Genomic DNA, 15,790 nt, shown 5'->3' on the forward strand with positions numbered 1-15,790 from the left:
AATTACTGAGTCAGATTTCTTTCCTTTTACCTGTAGATTGTGGATCCAAGTAAGTGATGTCTGAAGTAAAACATCAAGCAGCAGACAGGTAAAGGGGAGATCAATGGCTAAGCTTCCACTGGCCTCAGAGACACTAGACTTTCCTCCACACAGCTTTAGTCTCTGGTTTTCACATCTAGGTGTAAATCTGGCTTTGGGCTATGATGGACACTTTTACCAGACATGGTTAGTATTAATCACATTTTATTTAGATCAATATAGATCTCTGTTTGATGCATGTAGCAATTCCTCACTGCTCTGTATCCTCTAAATGTTCATATTTAACAATATCAGTTCTAAAAGCAGTTTATACCCAGGTCACAATACCCATATTCCCCAAACCCCCAGTATTGCTGGTACTGTCCTACTGCTCACAAAATATAACATTAAATGTTGCAGTCCTGATTTTTAATTTTTTTTTTTTAATGTCCTTATAGTCCCGCTGATGGCTTTGACTTCCTTAAGAAGTATTTCTCACACGAGAAAATCTAATTACAGTTTCACTGTGCCTTCCCATATGGTGATCTGAAATGCTTTAGTAAAATGAAGCAACCTGTCAATACTGTATCTATTGCAGATGAGGCATCTACAAATGTGGATCAGTGTAACCCAGTCATTGATTTTGGGATTCTCAGTCCTCAAAGGACTGTGACAAATCTATACATTGTCCCTGAGTGGTAGGGTTTGCTTTTAGATTTCTGATTTCATTGGGGAAACCATGTACAATTTATTGCGAGCAGAAAGTGCTCTGCCGCTGCCCCGCTGAGAAGGCCCACAACCATGTGTGGGTCCTTCAAATCCAACTGTGGTGCACACTACTAATTAATAGGCAGATAACTGTAGGCAGACCAACACCTTTTTCTTTTTTTAAGACAAGAAAAGGAGAATGATTTCAGTATTCTTGCTTTGCCCAAAATCTGCTTTGTTTTGAAGCCCACTTGTATTGTACAGGTACCATTCCTGGTCAGGTTTGGTGAGGTGGTGATGTGAAGGAAGCATTTGGCTCTCCAGTGACAGTCAGTAAATCTTTTAAGAATAGACAGAAAAAATCCTGTCCTGTTGTATCTATCTGGCATTTGCATGTGTATAGTTATCCCTTTGACACACAGCAGACTGTATACAGATAAACATGTCCTTGTAACAAAAAGAGAGATTCTTTTTCCAATAGACCTAGAAAATTAGGGGCCATGCCTATAGGTGGTTGAATGTATACACACACACAGAGCCCTCCAAATGCACGCACTTACACAGTGTTTTATGTAACTGAACTTCAATGCAACACAAATGTTTAACAGAAATTGTTTGCAACTCGCTGGCTAAGGAAAACTGAATCATTTGCTAAAGAAACAAGGGGAAAGTTCGTAACAATGTCTCAAACTTCTCAATTTTAAATTAATCAGAAAAAAATAAAAATAGATGACTAAATTCTCAGATTTTGGCTAATCTTTAAGGTCTAATGCACACACAGACAAGACATTTGGTATTACACTGAAAAGCCATGTGACAGATATACCCTGGATATTTTCCTCAGCAACTAATTCTGTCATTCCAGATACCACAGCAACCTCAAGCTTTCTCCATGTGCTCAAAGATGAATAAATCAATATATATTCATTTTTTTACCCAAGTTATAACCTATTCTCAAACCTAACTGGAAAGATCACACTGGCAGAGGTGCAGAATGGGCAGTTTTCCAGTCTCCATGTAAAGCCTGCAATATCTGACCCACTATGGATGAAGCTGGCACTGAGCAAGGTATACCCCGAATACAACACCTAACACAAATGCCTAACAGGAATTGAACTCCAAAATATTACACCTTAAAACTGTGACATTTCTATGCCTAGGAAAGTAATTGTCAGTGCTTTTTGGAAGCATTAAATTTGTTTCTGTTCTGCTTGGAGAGGGTATTTTTTCACCCTTTGTTTGCTATTATGATGTGTTATTGATACAATCCATCTTTAAAACCGGAAAGAAAAAAAATACAATACTCCATCTATTCCTGTGTTTAAAAGCATGGCTTCACAAAATGCATGACAGCGTTACAGCAGGATTTTCTGGTCACTCACACCGACCTGAAGAGCCAGGTTTGCCACTGTGAATCACATGGATGTTCCCAACTCATGATCCTCCACAGGTAAAATCAGCTCAGGGAAACTCCAAGGAATGGGATCTTCTGTGCCAAAAACGACTGACATTATTGCATCTACTCTACACCTCTGAAACTGCTAGTTTATGCAGCATCATTACTGCATGAAATGCAATTCACACGTGAATGGCTGGGAGATTTGCTGTTAAAGACACAGACTCCTCCACATCCTTTCTTTGCCATCTGCTTTCAATCCCTACCCAACTTATGGGGCAGACCCCAGAATCACATAATTCATATGTAAAACTGTACATTTTCCACACTAAATAGCTACAAGGACTCTCATTTTTTCAAGAAAAACCTCCATTTTACACTACAATAAGAAAAAAAGTGTTTTGTATCAATCATGAAAGAACAACAGAAATAAAAACTGCACTACCCAGTTATTGACATAAACACCATCATGCAGTGTGCAAGCTGTGATTTCAGAGCAGTGACCCTCTCGCGTGGACCTGGGAATGTGTCTGTCACATCAGCAAGCATTAGATCAGATCTATGAAAGCCAGACCTGTATATATAGCTTGAACTTTATATCTGGCAAGTCTTGCAACTCAAAGAAAGGCATGCCTTGCTTACTTGCCATGTAAACAAGTACAGATTCTAGATAAGAAAATATTTAAATAAAGTTATAATTCATATAGATTATAAATACAGACTACATTTAAATACATCTCTATTCTATATTGTAGCTGATCTAAAAGCACTATTGCAGTCTGGGGGAAAAGTTTTTATCGACTGATACTCAAAGACATATTGTTGTGGTTTAACCATGGTTTAAACCAGAACATGCGTGAAAAGTTTCTCTATAAATAAGCAGTATGAGCTTTTCCAGAGAATCAATAATCTTATATTGATTAGTTGCATTATATGCATAGGTTTTCCTGGATAGCATATACAGTTTTCACAGTAACATCATTTTTAAACCTGAAATTATTCTGCATTTCTCATACTGAATTTTGTCATCAGGGTCACTTTTAGAGAGATGGAAATGATGGCAGAATCTGAACAAATAGAAGAGTGTTACATTTGCTGATTTTAAAATGAAATGAGTAGACTCCTAGACTGGAGCTGCATTGCGCATTGTATCTGTGTATCCATACTTTCTGACACTGAGCAATCATAAATTACAGTATTACTGGAAACCTGGAGTTGGCTGATTAAGAGGCATTTGAAGAGGTCTGTCCAAATAACTACCTTCCTGACAAGAGTGCCCTGAGAAGCCAAGAGGGTCTGTTTGTGTTTCTCCACTGCATGCAGGATGGAATCCAGAAATATGTAAGAAAATAAGTTAGGGATTTACAGGGGCTGGTGCTCCTCGGAAGGACAAAAATGTGGTGCTGTTAAAAGAGGGTGTGTGAAAGCGTGAATGTATAGCTGAGATTGGATGCAAGGGGCGTGTGGACACATTAATCTGTCTTTGGTCTGTGCTGTGGCATCTTCTAGGCCTGAAAGCAGTTGGGCCAGGCCTTGTCATGCTCAGCTAAGCAGAGGCAGGCTGGAAATCAAGCCTGATACAGGATGTCTGCGTGTGTGAGAGGAGAAGCTGGAGTTGTGATACAACCCTACGTGTACTTAGTCCAAACGCTCTGCCTGTGCAGTGCTCCCACAGTCAATAAGGTCTCGGGGGGTTCAGGTGCAAGAGGTTGCAGTCAAAAAGGGGAACTCCAAGCAGCCTCGCACCCAAAGCCTCCTGTGTCCAATTTCACCTTCAAGAGACGCTTGAAGGCATCACAGACTGTGTTGCAACTTCAAGGGGAGACAGCTTCACCCTTATGCTAAGGCGCTGGCCAGATTTTTGTAATGCTGCTCCCACAGAGGTAGAGTTGGGAGAGGGGAAGACTAAATGTCCCAACTTAATTTCCTTTTGATGGTCTGATGGAGCGTCTGACATGAATCTTCACTGTCCCTGTTCTCCAGCTTGACTTCTATGACTGCTTTTAACAGCCTCCCCCAGACAGGGAAATTCTACTACCTTGCCCAAACCTGCTCAAATACTTTGAGCTCCCAGTTATATGTTTAGTACAGGATTTTGGCAAAATGCAGGAGAGGCACTTACTTTGAACTGGAGATAGACTTAAAAACAGCCCCTTGATCATCAGTGATGTCTTTATCCACTGAACCAGAACTGGGTTTCATAAACCCTTACGCCCGTAATTGCTTGAGCTCCTCCCGATGTGTCAGCCAGCGCCTGCAAACCAGGGCGTTGTAGAAGAGTTCATATGCCTGTATTCCTGCAGCCCTGAAATATGCATTATAAGTAGCTTATCTGGAGCCATCAGTGACCACAGATTAGCAGGGCTATATTCCCTCTGGAAATCTTTGAGCCTGCACTGCCTTGCCTCATTACAGAGGCTATCGGGTCTGCATTGCTTTGCGTCTGCTCACCGAGGGGGCTTTACATTTAACTCTACTTGAGGTTTTGGATTTTTGCCTCTGAGCAGATCATGGGCAAACTGGGATGCTCATTTCCAGTGCCTGACAGAGAAGGGGAGCCCAGACACAGCACCTGTGCGTCCCAGATTCCCCAGGCCAGGGCCAGGTACTGGGACAGGGTGGGCTCCAGTCGAGCGCACCCATGAAGGGGCTTTGCTCCTTGTGACTTCTGCCCAGTGTACAAGTCCTATCTGGGAATTAAAAGCCTGTCCCCTCCTAATCTCCAGGAGTAAATTTCAGAGGCTCCAATGCTTGATAATGAACAAGTTCCTTCGTTCCCCTCGCTCTTGCACTAACTGCCGTATTTTTAAAGCTTTTTATTAAAAATTAATTTCTTTATTTTGTTGGAGACCCATCATTTGGTCACGTGGCTCCCTGTCATGTTTCTATCCTTCCTACTCATATTCGAGTTATGCCATCAAGCTAATATATTGTGACTGCTCTTCTCTCTTGTGACAAAGCCTTGCAGCTGCCTCCAAATCAATAGATGTCAAAGAAATATGAAAACAATCATGACAGGGAACTTAAATCCTGGCTAGAGTCTGCATAATAAAAAATGTGCTTCTGTTCTCAAGGCAGCGGATTAATTTATCCTAAAGTTTAGTCAAATTTTATTCCAGTACCTTTTTCCCAGCAGATAGAGCTACATCTGTTGGGTTTGTAATGTAATTTGTAATTACTGCCCTTCATGTGGTCCAATGCCTTGAACCATCTTTAATTAAAAGCATAATTAAGGGAAGATCTAAAGGAAGACAATTACCAGATGGTCTTTTTTTTTTTTTTTTTTGAAACAGTTAGTTGCACTGAGTATGTATCCTGGTCCATTTCTGACTTGGATTAAAAGGCAGGCTGCCTCCTGCACAATCTGTGAAGTGAGAGGCCAAGAAGGGGCTTGAGCATCCTGGGCTGCACCATGGCCAACAAATGCGAGAGCAGACGGGGGAACCTTGGGACAGAGGGGTCACCCTGGCTCTATTGCATTTCCCAGGGCAGGTGAGAGCTGCCGCCCTCCACCACCCCAAAGCTCTGGCAAAAACTACCCCAGACAGCACCCCCATCCCTGGAGACGCCCTACAGCTTCTAGGGAACGTTTTCCTGGTAAAAATAGTCATTAATAGTAATAGCAATAATAATAAATAGTGATAGCAACAGTGATTAAGATAATGGTGATAATTATGATAACAAAAAATAAAGTTAATACTAGTAATAATAGTTATAATAATTGTAATAATAATAACAATAATAATAAGGAGCTGAGCCCCAGAACAGCTTCCAAAATCAAATTATTGCTGCTGCCCTGGATGGGGGGAACCCTGATGGGGGTGACAGTGCCTACCCAGCCTTTGGTCATTGCAGCCTGAGCTCAGGGTTTTGGCTAACCCTCACCCAGAAGTTCCGGGAGGACGGGGGTTAACCCAACCCCTTTGCTCAGGCTCGGGCGCTGGAGCATCTCCTCCACCACCCGGCTGCAGCAGCCGCCCCAACCTCGCTGGGGTGAGTTTTGGGGTCCTTCCTTGCCGTTTGGGGTACTCTGCTCACAGAAAGAGCCCCCACACCTGGAAGTTTCAGAGACAATTACTAAGGCAGAAAGGGCTGGAGGAGATGAGGAATAACCCCGAAAATATGAATAATGTAACGAAGTGCAGAATTATGTGTGAGCACAAGATTTCTAGGGGAAGCTGGGCATAAAGAAAGGGATGGGAAAAAAAAAAAAAGAAAAAGGAAACCTCGAGCAGTGGTGTAATGTAAATTAAATTTTTGATGTATTACTAAGATTTCATTATTTGACTGTTCCTACTCAAAGTAAGGCAGCAATGAATTGTAATCATTTCAATTATCTTCAAGATAGTTTCTTTAGGACACAAGTTGTCAAAGATAAAAAAGTACATTCTTGCTGCTCCATAGGTCCATTTTCCAGACGGTTTGTCGTTCTTGCTGCATGATTTAGTCAGGCTTTTTTTGCATACTCCGACTCTCCCACACGCCCTCCGCGGGGGCGCGGACCCGCTCCCTCCCCACACGGACCGGCCTCGCAGGTTTCCGCTCCCGCGGAGCCGGCGGGGCTGTCCCGGCGCCCGCTTCGAGACATCCTCTTGAATTAACTTCGCACAGGAGGCTTTTAGGAGGGGCTCCCATTTTTGCCTCTTATTTTTGTGGCTCTCCCGCTCCCCCTTTCCTGGCATATTTCCTGGCCCATTACCCTGATAAAGAAATAAACGCGGGGCGGGAGGCCCCGCACCTCTCCTGCCCGTGGGGCACGAAGGCAGGATCCGTCCCCGTCCCCATCGTCGTCCCCTTCCCGTTCCCGCAGCTCTACAAATACTGTTTTCTCCCCGTTGATACTGGTTGCTTTGCAAATAAGAGCTGCACTCCGCTGGGAAGGTGCTTAGGTCTCTTTGAGCGAAAACCAAATAACATTCAAATGCCTTTTTACTGCCGAGGTATTATTTATGTAAGTGGCCGTCGGAAATCACAGCAACGCCGGTCCCCGTTCCTCCAGGAATATTGTCCTTGCCGGTTTATTAGAGCGCCTGGTTTAAAAGAGGCTCTTTCCGGATAAAAGAGCGCGTTTCTCCCCATTATTCATGTCTAGGGAGTCCCAGGCCTTTAGTATATTAAAAAAACTTCAAAAGGACAATTCACCATCCACAGATATTATATTTGTGAAATGTCCTTTTGTCGAAGCTTTTAACACCTTCTTATAACGAATCATTTGTTCTTTTCTTTTTAATTTTGATAGACAATTAGCCATCAAATATACACCAGTTGACTGTAACCGAGCATTAAACTAGCCTTTATTTAACGCTAATTTAGCATAGCTGCTTTGTTTAACTTTGCCATACAAGAACCAGGTTTTGTAGCAAAAAAAAATAGGTGTAATTTTATGTGGGGCTTCATTTCTTTTGGCCCTCTACACAGCAAGCCCTCTCCTCTTTGTAACCCATTCTGCTGGGCAGAAACAGCATTTCGGAGAGCCTAGCACCTGGAGTCTGGAAAAAATTAGCATTGATATAGATTTAGTTGAAATGTAATCTCTTAAATCTGTCCAAGATTCGGGGAGATAATTACACTTTCACTGAATTGCCAGGGGTCAGCGTCTCTGTGGACCTGAGGAGTTGATTTACTAACAATAGTGTTACATAAAAAATGGTGTTGAAGATTATAATGTTAATAGATGCAGTCACTGGGGAAAGCAGGCAGGCTACAACTAATTCGATGGAACTTGGTTTTTTGCTTTACAAGGATTCAAATCACTTGCAGCATTTAATTTAGAGGAATGAGTTTGGCTGTAATTACAACGAATGGAAAGGTCGCCTTGGAATATTAGCTATTTTTTCCCAAGTTGGGACTTGGGGTTTTGGGGAGAGGGTCCTTTTCCTCTGTCCCCAGCGATGGCCGGGAGAGATGCTCTGCTGCAGCCGTGCTCTTTTCCCATTTCGGACCCAGCAGAAACCAGCTCACATAAAGGAAACAGGGATGAAAAATATTTGTGTAAGCCCTGGACCTGCCCCTCGAGTGGAACCCGACGGTTTTCAAGGAGAGTCGGGATCCCTTTTTGCTCCTGCTGGATGCTCGCCTGACCGGGACAGCATCGCCTCGGGCACGTCCTGGGTGAAAATGTTTCGTTGGCATTTTGGGGGTCGCGACAGGAGCTGGCCAGGCTGGGGGCTCGGGTCCATGCTCGGGGAGCCTTCTCTCGCCTCGCAGCACTCAGGGAAGGGCAGGCTTTACCCAAAAATGACCTGACTGGGACCAGATGGCCCGACACGAACCCATCCCCAGGCAGAGCAAGCTGCCTGTTGGGTACCCTGAGAACCCCTGCCCAAACCCAAGTCCTTGTGTCACCTTGTCTTTCCCCTGCAGGGGACGTCTCCCTCTTAGGCAGGACCACGGACTTCCTCCACTGGGACGCCCGGCCCGGTCACGAGTGGGACGATGCCGCTGCCGGGGAAACGGAGCCGGGACCGGGTGTGAGTCCTATCCTGGCCCTAGTCCCTTCGCGGGGCGGGGGGCGGGGGGGTGAGGGGGAGAGGGGGGTGGCAGGGTTCGGGCCCCCTGGATCTGCAGCCTTCCCGCTCCTGGAGGGGCCCCTGCACACCCGGCCGAGTAGGGAGTCAGGCTTTAGCCGTGCAGCGCGGGTGCGGCCGTGAGCGCAGGAGGGAGGCAGCCCGCCTGCGCCGCGTCCGTCCACCCCAACTCCCACTGCGAATTGCCGCCGGGAGCCATAAATCCAAATCAATTACCTACGGGACAACCGCCGCCCACTACAATTTGCAGTCCGGGCCGAGCGGGCGGTGGGCAGGCCACAAGGGGATGCGCTACTTGAGCCCCTCCGCGCTGCGGCCGGGCGGCCACAGAGGCGGGCTGGAGCCGTTTCGTTCCGCCGCTTCGGGAGAACGGTCCCGGGGGCAGTGGCTGCTTCGGGGTGTCGAGCCCGGGGCCGCGGCTCCGGTGAGCGCCGGGACAGCGTCGGCGCGGCAGCCTCCGCAGCCCCCCGACGCCCTCCATCCTGCCTGCTTATGTTTTTAAAGTCCAGCCGATCTTATATGTAACAGCAATCTATATGTTAATTGAAAATTTCTGAATTTAAAGAGGTTGTGACAAGTTATAATTTGTCTTGTCAATGTCTGGAATCCTTGTTTAGCTTTTTAGTTGTGTCTACTGCTCGCGCCTGTCAGATAACAGCTTGCCTAACACGCTGCCTTCCTCTCTTATGGCACGGAAATGACAAATGTGCTGTTTTATCCATACAATTTATTTCATTATTGTTGCCAGCACGAAGCATCACAATCAATCATAAGGAAGTCCAGTTGGCAGGTGTCAATCTTGGTATGTTTTTGTACGTCTCAGTCTATATTTAATCCAATTACAAGGGTCATGGAGTAAGTGCAAATCCCCTTGTTACAACTCACATCTTATTCAAGATTTAAAGTAAAAAGTCAGCTTGATCACATGGGCGCTTTGGGGGACCTCCGATACCTTTTGATACATCCTCGTCCCCTCCCAAATTATGCAGAAATAGCTTTTTATTAAAGAGTTATCGCGGGTCGATTGGGGTTTGGGGATTTTTTTTTTTTTCCCTGAGTGTTTGTGTGCAAATGAAGTATCTTGTTATTTTGCTAAAGAAGAGGGAGGCTTTAATGATGGGAGATCTTTCCGCTCATTGCCCTTTCAAATACAATTGTAGATCGAACTCAGCCTTGTCACGTTGAGGAAAAGTGAATTTCTAACATCCAGGACGTGCCTGTCGACTTTCAGCGAATTGCATCCAATCACCCCCAGGGAATTCAGCTAATGTCTCAGTCTAAACCGGGATGAGGGGAGAAAAACAAATCAAACATTGTCCGGAGTCATGCTTATTATGAAAATGTTTTAAAGGATAGAGAAAGGAAATAATTCAAGACAGCCCGGGATAAAGTTTTAGACAAATTAATAGCATTAGGAGTTCTGGAGAAGGAAAAAAAAAAAAAAAAAAGAGCTGGCGAGAAAGCCCGGCTACGAAGTGAAGGCAGAAAGCCATGATTTATAGCTGTATATTTCGGTTTTTTTTAAGCAAGAAGTTGGGGGGGGGGGGGGTGTTGTAATTTTGAATACTTTTGAATACTTTTTTCTTTCTTCTTCTTTTTTTTTTTTCTTGGATGAGAAAACGAGGTTACGGCATTGAAAATAATTGTCTTGTTAGGCAGTGGGATTCTTCACGAGGGGAAATGTTATCCTTCTGCTAAATTTCTGTCTTTAGGACGCTTCACTTCACAGAAGGTTCTCACAGCATCTTAAATGCCCCCCTCAAACACTCACTCCCGCACACTAATCCCACTTGTTCCAACAAGTTTCCAGATCGCCGGGCTCAAAGAGCGGGGAGCACGGTGTGATCCCTCAGCCCGCCCCGGAGGAAGATAGGTGCAACCCTGCACCAGGTTATAGGAGAGCCTGGCCGGCTGCAGCCGCACAGCCGGCGGAAACCTCTCGGAACTTCACACGACAACGCACAAGAAGCCGTTTCATCAATAACTCCGATATTTTTTATTCAAAGAGATGGAGCTATTCAGTTTCTATCAAACTGCGAGAGGGCTGAACCGACAGGACGAGAGGATATAAAAGAAAAACCAACAACGACAAAACAAGAGCAAAATCACATTTCTGCACCAAGGTTTAAACGCAATCCTGGGGCGAAAGAGAAATGTTAGACAAGCAGAGAAACTTGAGGGAGAAATGCAAAGAAAGTATTTAAAACCACATACCTTGGACAAGGGCAAAACATCCCAGCTAAAATGCTAGCCAAGTGCCTCTTTCCTTGAAAGCCAAAATCGCGTTTCTATCGCAATATTTTCCCTGTTCTAGAGAGTTTCCTTTGGTTTTTACCGTTTATTGTAGCTAGTCTTGGACCCTGCAGCCTGTGCAATGCCACAGTAAACAAATTGTTCTGATGTGCTTATTATTATTGCTCAAGTTCTGCTTGGATAGAGAATTAAAGCTCATTATTACAGTGTGTGTTGAGAATTGCTCAATCTATGCGAACACAGGGGTTTGGAGCATCCTCCGGAAAAAAAAAACAAATCCCAACCAAATCAGACCACGCACACACACAACTTCGCATCGTGGTGTAAATCAAATATGTATAATGCTTATACATTTTGTAACATGTTGCCGTGCCCCTGCTCCTATTTGCTGCCCGCACCCTGCCCGGCTCCCCTCCGCTCCCGCGGGGCTCTGCTCCCTCCTCTGCAGGCTAGGTGAAGGTTGTGGACCCGACGGTGACATTAGGAAAAAATAATAACGGGGATACACACACACACATGGGGGAGGGGTTGGGGGGGCTTTTTCGTCCCGGCCCCGCTCCCTGCCCGAGCCACCCTGTCCCCGCACGGCTGCGCGGCGGGGGCCGGTCCGCTCCGCGCCCGGACACCTCCGTCCTTTTCCGTGATCAGAGGGGTGAGAAGAGGCCTGGCTGGGAGGAAGGGGGGGGGGCTGGGCAGGGGAACCCCGCAGAGGAGAGGCCCGGACCAACAGCTGGAGGGTCTCGCCGGCCTCTGAGCGCCGCGGTTGGCAGCCCACCCCACCCCCCTATTTAATTATTATTACTTTAATTTATTTATTTTCTTTTTTTATCCTCACAGTCAAACACGGACTCTGCTCCCGGCTCTCCCCCACCTTCCTGCCTCTCTTCCCACTCCTATCTTCCCCCCCCCCCCCCCTTTTTTTGTATTTTTTTCAGGAGATGAAAAGGCAAACAGAGAGCTCTCGGGCGCTGGCGAGGGGACTGTTTGCCTGCCTCCGCCGAGGCCTGGCCAAGCAGACTTGGCTTCACGCCTGAGCAGTTTCTGGAGAGCGGCGCGCTGGAGAGCAGGGGAGGCAGCACCTGGCCCTGCGTTAGGAGCCATCTCCTTTTATTGACAGCCAGATAAGCAGGCGGGAGCCGTGGTGTTTCCAACGCTTCCCTGGAGGACCCTGCCGGGTTGCAGGGAGCCGCAAGCCCCTTAATGGCAGCGGCTCCAAACGTGCCGCGAAATCCCTTCCTGGCAGCGCCGCAGGGGCCGGCCCCCCGGGGCCGCCGCTACCTGCCAACGCGCGGGACTTAGGCGGCCCGGCTCACCGGGCTCCTCGCCGGGCTCCGGCCCATAGAACCGGAGCGGGGAGCGGAGCCGGCTCCCAGCCCCGCGGAACCCCCATACCCCGCGGGCGGCAGGTTCGTGAAACATTTAAGTGTAGTTCAATAAAACCATCGGCTGGGAAGGCGATGGACCAGAGTCGGGGCTGATAAATTATTTACCCTGCAAAGTGTGTGCAAATAGTAACAGCCTCTCTCCCTCCGTCTCCAAAGGGAGAAGGTGCGGATGGCGAGCGCGGGGAGCCCAGGGAGGACCTGCCGGTTCTGGGTCACAGCGCAGGCAGGCTGTGTCCGGGGCACACCGCGGCCTGCTCACTTCGTCTCGCAGGGAACAGGAGTGCTGTGAGAATTTGGAGAAGCCGCGTGGCTGAGCCGGGTTTGGGGGGTTTCTTTTCACCCACGCCAGAACGTCCGCCCTCGGAGGGCATTTCACAAGGGGAAGAAGCCTAACCCCAGCCTCAGCCTAAGAAGCCGGGGACGGGCCCGGCTGCGGGCAGACGTCGGGCCGCAGCCCCTGTTTGCCTGCAGGCCTCGGGGATGGCACGGGGGGGAAAGCAGACCCGCTGCTATGCTGCCTGGGGGAGGCCTGACCCGCGGTTCAGCCGCGGGCCGTGCCTGCCGTCGGGGCGGGTGGTGTCCGAGCTGTCGCCGTCCACACTCGTGTAGCCTAAAATGTCTCATTAGCTAACTACTGTCCGCCGTGACGTCACCGGGGCGGCCCAGCCAATGGGGAAGGCTCTGGCGTGGATATTAAGGGAAAGTTAGTGCAAAGGCAGCACCCCTCTTTTGCCGTCATTGACATTTAAACTGTGTGGCAGGTTCTTGCGTGGAAATTTGCGACCGCAGCCTCCAGGTGCCTCCTCCCGGCCGCGGGACCTCCGCGCCCGCTGACAGGTAACGGCTCCTCACGCCCCGGCCACCCACCCGACGGGAGGGGATGCGCACCCCGACCCCAGGCATGCCCACCCCGCGGGGGGAAGGCGAGGGCAGCGGGCTGCAGCCCCGCACAACAGGTTGGGGGGGAAAGGAGGGCGGAAGGGAGCTGCTCTGGCCGTCCGTCGGCGGGGGCACCCTGGGGTGGAGGGGGCTGCTGGCTTCCCAAACTTCCCCCCCGCGCAGGCGGCAGCCCCCTCCCTCCCCTTTCCCCCGCCCCATGATCCCGCTCCCGTTGCCGTTACCCATTCCCGGTGGCGGGGGCAGCTGACCGTTAGCGCACCCGTCGTGAGGGGGAGGCCGCCGCGTCCTCCGGGTCCTGGAGCTGCCGGCTCAGGCTACGGCCTCCCAGGCGTCTGGACGGAGTGGTAGCAGAGCACGGAGGGTCTAGCGCGGCGGGCCAGCGCGGCCACGCGGAGGGGCGCGGAAAGGAGAAGCTAGGAGGGCTGTTGTCGGGGGCTTCGGCCCAGCCTCCTTTCCCCCAGTACCTCCGGGAGCTAGCTGGTCTCCGCGGAAGCTCGGTCTCCCTGCTTGGGCTGAGGAAGGTCCGGTAGCCAAGAGGCTACCACCTCTCGGCCCCCAGATTTAGGCCTGCCTTCCCAGCGCTGGGTGGCTCCGGTAAATCAGGGTGTCAGTGGGAGAGAGAGGTAGCTAGAAAAGTGGTTCGTCCCCCACAGTGGCACGAAAAAAAAAAAGTAACAGCGTAAAACCTAAAACACCGCTTACCTGTCCTCGAGCATCTCCAAATATTCCTTACAGTGCATTAGCGGGAACACTCCCTGCGACGCTTCACTATAATATACCGGTAAATGGACATTCTCCTTCAGTAATAAATCAAACACCATCTATCTCAGATCCTCCTCCCTAATTAGAGATGTTTATTGGAGATGGTGTTTATCCAGCTGTCATGCCGAGAAAAAGCTGTGACATAATTACCTCTGACCAGATAGTCTTTTATATGCATATCTCGCTGACATATAAAGCAACCGGTTTGCATTAAAAATGATAGGATCAAATGTTGATTTTAGCCGATATAATATTATTTCTGGTCGTTAAATTAATTTAAAGTCAACTTTCAGGCTTTCCAAATTATGAACCTTGAGATTTAAACTTTTTTGGGGTTTGGGGAATTAAATGAGCAGATCCACCAAAAGGATGGGCAGTGAGACACCTACCCTGCAAACTTGCTGCGATAAATCAAATATGCCTGCTAAAAGAAAGAAAGCCCTCGACCACTCAGCCTAATAACACAGTTGATGTGGATCTGAGGAGTTTCTGTATCGGTTCCTCGTGGTTGGCCAAATTTAGGTTTTGCTGGGAACTGAGAAGGCCGGGAGAGCCCGAGCTGAGGGAGGTGGGAGCGGGACCCCCACTTGGCCAGGCTCTTGTTAGACCCTGCACCTCGGGAGGGACAGTCTCTTTGGTCTGGTGGCATTGGCAGCGCCCGCGGAACCATCTGCGAGGGGCTGCGAGCGAGCCCTGATAAGCTCGGAATTATCCTGTAATTGAAAATACATTTTGGGGAAAGGCTGGTTTTACAAATATCAAGGGTGTAGGCTTTTGATCCTTTCTGCTGCCTGTGTTCTCCAGTTGCTAATAAAACTCGCATTGAGCTCCTTAGTGGCTTGATTAACAGGCAGATTAACTGTTACTGGGGTTTTGAACAGCTTGTCCCAATCAATAGCATTTTAAAAGCCCGTCAGGATGCTCTAAGCTCCCCCCCCCGCTTTCTTTTCTGAAGGCTTTTCGAGCGGGTCCGGTTGCATGACACTTTTCACATAGATATAATCAAAGGCTTTCTCCTACAGAAAGATGTATATTCGTTCTCCAGTTTCGGCAGGGTCCAGAAAGCCTTTTCTTGCACACACCCCCCCCCCCCCCTTTTTTTAATCTGCCACACAAAGCTGTGCCTTATGCAAAAGGCCAACATAAAAGAGGTTAAATCGATTCCAAACTTTTTGCAGATTGTTTATAAACTAGAAAAGCTCCACTTAACTCAGTGTCCTATGCATTATAGGTTTCAAACACTGTCTCTCCATATACAAATAGGCATTAAGTGTCCTGAAGGCAAAAGCATTGTAGTCTAAGACGTCAGGATTTGTGTATCTCTTCAGTTTTAGACCGAACTGGACAAGGGGACTTTAAGCATTTTTCTGGGTATTAAAAAAAGGTAGTTTGCAGCCCAGATATTAATACAAGGAGACGATCCTAGAGTCTTTAACTCAGCATTTTCTGCTCTCGACACCTAACAAAATACGAAACGGAAGCAAACGCTGCTGTGTCACACAAATCAATACTCAGGCACGAGATCATGTAAAAAAGCAAAAATTACTTTAATTAGGAAAAAAATCAAACCCAAGCCTTCCTACATGTAGTAGTTACTCACCTTTGCATTTTTTAAAACACTGTTTTTATTATGCTCATATTTTCTTTTGGTTCGGAGCAGTTAAAAACAACACAAAAAATAAAAGGAGGGTGAGGGAAGAAAAAGCAGATGCAGAAAAATGCAAGTTACAATAATCCCGTGAGGATTTTAAAGTAGGAATCTTCAAAGGGTGTCTAAGTCCAGCCGAGAGCAGGGGCCGGGGGGATCCCACGGGGCAGCCCTCGCTCGTGGTGGGGGTGTC

Source organism: Pezoporus wallicus, unplaced genomic scaffold (genome assembly GCF_028554395.1).
Source record: "Pezoporus wallicus isolate ANWC-B61680 ecotype Strahan unplaced genomic scaffold, APGP_CSIRO_Pwel_v1 contig_5958, whole genome shotgun sequence".
In the NCBI taxonomy this organism is placed as follows: domain Eukaryota; kingdom Metazoa; phylum Chordata; class Aves; order Psittaciformes; family Psittacidae; genus Pezoporus; species Pezoporus wallicus.